This window comes from Dendronephthya gigantea, unplaced genomic scaffold, assembly GCF_004324835.1.
Source record: "Dendronephthya gigantea isolate DGI-Jeju-01 unplaced genomic scaffold, DenGig_1.0 000275F, whole genome shotgun sequence".
NCBI lineage: Eukaryota > Metazoa > Cnidaria > Anthozoa > Malacalcyonacea > Nephtheidae > Dendronephthya > Dendronephthya gigantea.
In genome coordinates, this window is record NW_021163285.1 from 176,224 (window position 1) to 183,902 (window position 7,679).

The 7,679-nt window shown below is 37.9% G+C and overlaps 1 pseudogene; it reads right to left on the minus strand.

Annotated features, from left to right (window-relative positions):
- Positions 1-4,982: 4,982 nt before the first annotated feature.
- On the minus strand, positions 4,983-7,460 carry LOC114541223 (annotated as a pseudogene).
- Positions 7,461-7,679: the final 219 nt, after the last annotated feature.

Genomic DNA, 7,679 nt, shown 5'->3' on the forward strand with positions numbered 1-7,679 from the left:
ACGCGCAAGCCCTCTCAATATCAGTGGAAAGGAACCACCCCCCGGTAACATAATTTTGTTAATGAAAAACCAAACTTGGCCTAGGTATACCAGATAAGTCTAAACTATCTCTAGGAACACAAAAATTTGCCAAATTCTGCAAAATATCCTGAAAAACGGAAATTTACATTTGGGACATTTTTTGATACACCCTGTATATCAATATTTTTATCGGATGGTGAAGGCATATATATTTTTACAGGAATGTCTTTCACTTGGTGCAAGAAAATTCAAGAGCAATTGAAGTGTAGTAAAAACTACCTGAAAACCGATTACAAGATACATATTATTCTGAAAGCAGGTGTGCAGATCACTGTCGTAACCACGCTTTGTCCTCAAGTGAGCCAGAATTCAGAACAAAGTGTAAGCATAAACATGATGTCCAATGTGACCAATGTGAGACGTTAAAAACGACTCTTCAAGATATAGAGGATGCCTCAAACTGTACGGCTGATGTGAAACTGAGGTTTGTTTGCAAATAACTTTAATCATTCAATTTTAATATTTTGCGTTAGAATGCTTACTTATTTCTTTATAGCGATGACCAGCTCGATTAAATCATCCACGACATTGACACCGCAGTAGATAAAATTAAAGCTTGGAAGGCTCACATACTGAGAATGATTCACCAAGAAACTGCTAAAACATCTGTCCTAGACAGCCTTAAGCTGACGCAGATAATGATAGTAATAGATTGGGCGATGAAATTTATCCCATCCTGTTACAGAGAGACCCAAGCAGACTGGTACGGAAAGAAATGTCGCCCGTGGCATGTCGCTGCCGTTATTTCAAGAAACGCAGAAAGCAAAGAGCTGGAGGTAGGTTTTTAAAGAGAATACAATAAAAATGGCACCAACCTTTTTTAGTTGATATTATATGTTTCATCAAACTTCATGTTGCACAAAATTTCATGTCGATGCCATTCTCTATTATACAGGTACAGACGTATGTCCATGTGTTCAACCAGTGTACGCAGAATTGGTTTGCGGTTGCGTCAATCATCGAGAATATCCTACATGAAATCAAAAGTAGCAATCCAAACATCGACGAAGCTTTCATAAGATCTGATAACACGGGGTGTTACCACGCTGCGCAACTTATCCTCTCAATTAAAGCTATATCAAGGAGGGTTGGTATAAATATTCGACACTACGATTTCAGTGATCCCAAATCCGGAAAGGATATTTGTGATTGACGGATCGCTACGATGAAAAGTCATATGCGTCGGCATCTCAACGAAGGAAATGATATCAATTCAGCGTCAGATATGAAGAGAGCACTTGATTCGTATGGTGGCGCAAAAGCTGTAGGATTGCCGTAGCTGAAGTTAATATATTAAAGCAGGACATCAATGATCATAATTGGAAGGGGATACAGTCACTGAATAATTTTGAATTCCTTAGCACTGGAATACGAGTCTGGAAAGCGTTTAGCGTTGCCAAGGGAAAAGTTGTGAAGAACAAGGTGCTCAAGGATATGACTAGTTCACAGCGAAAAACAGATCTTTGCATTGTTGAAACATTCAGTGATCCGGTGGAAGATAAAGGAGCGTTTAAGAGAACCCAAAAGGAAGGCAAATCCACAGCGAAGGCGGCCGAGAAATCGGATGACTCTTCCTCAGAGGAGATAAGTACAGCTAGAGGTTTCAACTGTCCAGAAATTAACTGCATCAAAGTATTTGTATCTAATGGCGCTCTTGAACGGCATCTCAGGATTCAGGAAAACACATGTATAAAGCACATCAGGAATCTTTGTTTGATTGCATTAAAAGAAAGTGGGTAGAAGCCTGTACATCTGTAGGTACTGTAGCAAAAGGTACCGGAATCCTAGAGCATGGCACTCTGCAAGATTGCAATTGTAAGGTTACGTCTGGCGCGGAAATGGGCTGGGCATTAAAGAAGTCTAAAACGAAAGCCCGTTTTTCAGATAATGTAAAAGAATATTTAAAGAAGTTGTTCTTGGAAGGGGAGGAAACTGGTAGGAAAGAGCTACTTTTCAAGATTGAGTGTTCTCAACAAATGTGGCAAACTCCCTTGCAATATTGATCTTGATGATGATGAAATTGATGGGCTAGAAGAAGCATTAGACAGACAGAAGAAAGTAGATGCTATTCATTGTGCCATCAAATTGTAAAACAAGACAACGTAAAAGGCCCGATCCGCAGTTGTCCTCATCGTGGTGTTTGATGCGCTTTTACCTTATATCCACTTGCTAAAAGATGTCTTATTATTATTAAAAAGGTGTCTTATTATTTTGTTAAAACGCACATTGCCGATCGATATTTTTATTATAGATCATTTAAGTTTCTTTTTGAAAAATCGAAGAGACTCTCTACATCAACAAGTTACTAAACCATAACATTTTAAAGGAATTTGACATCACAGCATTGGCAGCTGAACGACTACTTATTATCAACAGCTAGTAATCTCACTCAACTGAATGAATAATGCAGAGCGACAGTGAACCTCTTCAAAAATATATCCTTAGTACGTTGTCTAACTTGATATTATACTGAAATTGACTGTTTTGAAAACTGTCTCCAAAAACAATACAATTTGTAGCCAAATTCAGAACCATAGTACCAAAGGTAAATAGACATGGAATTTTCTTATTAAATATTTCGCTATAATACTATGTAGTTGAAGTAACATTTGCTTACATCGTTGAAATATATTGCATTGCAACCCAAAATGGATTCTTGCAGGCTGCTGTTAGAAGACATTTTAAGGCCTCAGTTTGGCGAATTAAAAATTAGTTTTCTTTTTTGTTTTTGATTTGACTTTGAATTTGGATCAAGTATAGGGTCGAAAGAATCCCCATACATTTTTAGGTTATTGAGTGCCCGCAGATTTTTTTCGTGCTTTAGTAATTTAAGCAATAGATTTACTGGAGTAACAGAAAATTTTTTCATTTTCGAAGTGGACTTTGGAGATATTGACCTCTCAATAACACGAAAAAAAAGGGTAAATTCAACATTTAAAGTTCTTGGGCTTAAACATACCGTTGCCATGACAACGGTATGGAAGTAAAGTGCACCTCTCTTTAACGTATGAGTAAGCAGCATCTCTGCTCAAGACAAAAGGAGGTTCCACATTTCTACAATTTAAGTTTAAGTTTTTCTGCCTCATTCAAATTAAGTTACGTTTATGTTGTATTTGATGTCAAAATGGTCTTTTTGAGGTGGGGTACCTGTAACTTAGCACCAAAAGAACTGATCCAGCTGAAACTTTGTGACAGTTCATAACTCACTATGCTATACAACTGTACCAAGTTTGAACAAAATCGGTGAACCCAAATGTAGCACCACCTACCAAGCTTTGCCTGGTTCTACCATGGACACACGTTGGTTATCCTGCAAGAAATTTCTCCCACTCGTGCGGGCTCGTTTTTTCAGCAGTTATTCGCGTGATAGATCAATTATATTCTTAGAAGATGAAGTACTTGCGAAAGTTTCATAAACAAGATGGCGTCTTCTGAAAATATTGATCCAGAAACCGGAGGTGAAGTTCTTGATTTGCGCGCATCTAGTTCTGCAACTGAACGCGAAGATGGGTTTTGGAATAGCTCTGTTGTGTCCATGAAGTTTTCAGTGGAACGCCAATGGATAAAATCCGTCCGAAAAGCAAGGCGAAAGCCAAATTATGGAATGTCGAATATGGATTCCCAACTTGAGGAAGTGGTGGGAAACAAGCTTGAGTGAGTTGGTTCTCTGCTCGACATCTATTTAAAGGAAATAGGTAGCTCCTTAAAAAGCCGGCTATTCAAATCAAAAGCCACTGGTTTGGTAAATCCAGTAACATTGTTTATCCCTTGGGCCGTGTTTCACCACATTATCGTCCTCGTGCGTGGGTATTCTGGTGATGTCCATACAAACAACAAGAGTTCAAACATTATGTCTCTATTCAAAAAATGGACACAATGAAGAAGTTGTTTTCACCAGCAAGATTTTCTGGCGAAGTGTTCTTTGCATACAGGCATTTTAAGAAAGCAAAGTGCCCAGAATCTAAAAAGATGATATCTGTCTACAATGGCAGGTCAACCATTGTTGTGTCTGAATTAACACCATTTTGCATTGACTACACCATGAAATCTCAACGTGCTACAATAACATTTTATTCCAACGATACTCAGTGGATGACTATGCTATTGATGGGCACCTACAGTCATTGATGAACAGTCAGTAACAAGTTAACATTTGAATATTTTGTTTTTGTAGGGCTTTTCTAAATCTTAAGCAAACTGACACTCAGAGACATGCATACTGATCAGTTGTGAAGCCAGAATGTTAAATTTTATGTTTTGTTTTGTGCACACAAAGTGATTTCTCTCTGATTCTCACCCAAACCTAACCAGTAACATGATTTATCCAATCATATTTGTGCACAAAACACATGGGTATAACCAGCCAGAAAGCAGGGTGTAAAACACTATTCTAAGGCTCATTAAATATGAAATTAATCTCTAAGGCAACTGTGAAGTGAGTGAAAAATATGGTATACGCTGAACATCATTTTTTGTGGAACAATGTAATGCAACAAGTGACATTTTTTTGGAATGCTTGACAACATGAACCAGTACCTGACACTCTTTAATTCGATGAAAAAACATCTTTTAGAAAATTCTCTGTCAAAATATAAATTTTACCAAACATCTAATTAGTCAAAAAAGTATGTAAAAAATAACTAGCAATAAAAAATTGTCAAATTTGAAGAGTTACAGGTACTAGGTTATACACAAATAGAAGATTGTGAAATTTGTATTATTTGTATATAACAACAATTATAAACCTGAATGCAACCTAAATTTAAAAAGCTTAAAACTACACTGTTTTGAAACTATGTACAGTATATTTCACTGCAATTAGACAGATTTATTCATACTAAGTTATGCTGCTATGCTTTCTTATATGCTCTCTCTTATGCCCTCTTTCTAGCATCCTCCAGCTAATCTATATCCTTTCGGCCCAACAAACTTAAATTTAATTTACGCAGTTCTTCCTTAAGTTCTTTCACACTCATCTGCTTTGGATTCTTCCTACTGCATTCAACTGGACCAGTGTCACTGTTGTGAATCCCTAAATGGGGATCCAAAATAGACTTGTCAGCAAAACGCTCACCACAAATTTCACAATACACCGGTTTCAAAAGGATAATCAGCTCCTGAGAAAGTTCTTGGTTTTGGGCACATGTCACAATCTCCCTACTCGATAGGCAATCATGACAAAAAACATTATTGTTTTCTATCTTCCTGCCACAATTACAAAATCCTGGCTGGTCACAGTGTGATGAAACACGAGACTGATAATGTGACTTGTAGGTAGTTGGCATGGGCTGGTTCTCAGGTAGATAAAAGCTGCGCACATAGTTAGCTCTTAGAAGTTGCCACCATTTCCCTTTAGTATCTGTGCTGTTCGATCTGTTTGTCAATGCCAAGTCCTTCTTTACAGCAGCATGTTTGGCTTCTTTAGCCTGCAGGGAAATTGTGCCATATCCAACTTCATACATATCATACAACTTGGTAGCGTGGTATGGAATTGCGTATCCAACTGTCCATGTGGTGACGTTCACAGACGTGGGGTAGAATAAGCACATCAAATTGAAAAATAACTTACAATTGTCCTCAAGTTCCACCAGGTCTGCAGGTGTGGCAGACAGCTTATTGAATATAGCACAGGCATTCCTCAGGTAATAAATCATTCTACCCAATGCCAGCCGTTTTAAAGAATGCAGAGGTGTTTCGTTAGGAAACTGCAAAGCATCTACTAAGCGATATGCATAGAGTGCTAAAGCAGTGGCCTGACACCCAATAAGTCTGGTACGAATCTTATTGTGTCTCCTATTCTTATCATCATGATGCTCTTTGACTTTGCTTACCAGGAATCTCAAGCCGCAACCAATTGTTTGTGACTGGCTTACTGGATTACTTGTACTCATTTCACTAGTTAGGGATTCACCAGTTTCAGTCTGTGAAGCATCAGCTGCCGAACTTTTAGTAGAGACTGGAGCACCTAAAACTTCAATAAAATCATGAAATTTGTCCCTTTGCACAGATTCTAAGTATATAATGTTCAAAACTTGCTGCCATGCATTTATCTCACAATGCAGAGGTTCAGGGCGTTGTCTTTCGGCAAATACACCAATACGAGGGGGACCCAGTTGACGTATGCCATTTTCCGCCATATACTCTAACATCTTGCTATGTCGTGTCTCCTCCTTTAGTGTAGTTGGCAGTGAAGAAATGTACGCTTTTACTAACTTTGCATGTTCCTCTCTGGTGGCATTAGTACAAGGTTTCCAAGTATCGGTATCAGCATTGCCAATAGAACCACCCATTGTTGAGATGTTGGCTTTGCTTACATTTGCATATGGAGAGGAATGTGTAGCAGCCTGGTTTAACTCATTATTGGACCAGCCTTGCCATGACATATCTGCACTCGGTTGGAATTCAACAGTACACTGCTTTCCTGCAACTGTTAGTACATTTCCTTGCAATAAAGCCATTTCATCAGTGTGCTGCTTCCAAAGATCTTCTAAAATTTGATGTTTCTCTTCCAAGCTGACACAGTGCAGTAAATACTGGAAATCTCTACTTCGGACACGGTCCCCAAGATTCCACATAGTAACACTTCCTATTGAATAAATATAGGGCACATAAGCACTGTGATTATATATCCTAAGAAAAGTCAAAAAATGATAACAGGTTTCATCAATGCAACATGTTGGCACTCCTGAAATTTTTTCCATATTTGAAGCTAAGTTAGTTTAATACCATATTATAGGATTGATAAATATAGGATTGATTTCTCATGTTCCATGCTTCCACACATCCATGTATTATTGCCTATTTTACTCCAGAATTTACAGTACATACCTATTGACATTGTGAGATCACTTGTCTCTGGAGCACCATCATCAGAAAATTGGAATATGAAATGATTTTCCATTTCATCAAACCAAACAAGCTTTTTTGAGAGATGTTGTACTCGAAGATGCAAATCAATAATCATAAAGACCAGGCCAGTGATTGTCCTTGAAACTCCTGATGTGCCTGGTAACTGCTCAATATCACCAATGTCAAGATTTTTCACAAACAAGTCAACAGCTTTAGAGGATACTGGTTGAGGGTGCCTCAGATCCAACCCCAGACAGTTAATATTCTTTGGCAGCCATATCTCCTTGTTGGCATTGAAGTAGGATGCTTGTGTCTTGCAAACAAGTGTAAACTTTCTTCGGGACAAGAAATTCTGGTACTTCAAAGCTAGTGCGTTCTTCATGGCTTCAGCTGAAATTTGGTAATCTTTCATAGAGTTTCCAAACAGTTGTTGTAGATGCTTTCCTTTTTGTACCCAATAAAGACCTCGGTGATAAATTCTTTTGTGCATTAGCTACTATGTAGTCCCAAGCACCATACAATGAACCAACCTATTAATTAAAATAGTGATCTAGGATGAAGAATTTTTAGTACTATATAGTATTTACTTATTTCCATTAACTAGTTACATAAGATCTAAAGGTCTTTCTTTGATGAGTACCGTACCACAGAACCTCTGGCATTTGACAAAGTAAAATAAATTTAAGGGTACAACACATGTTGATGATGGGTCAAGTATGATACCTGGCTGTTTATATAGCTACTCAGCA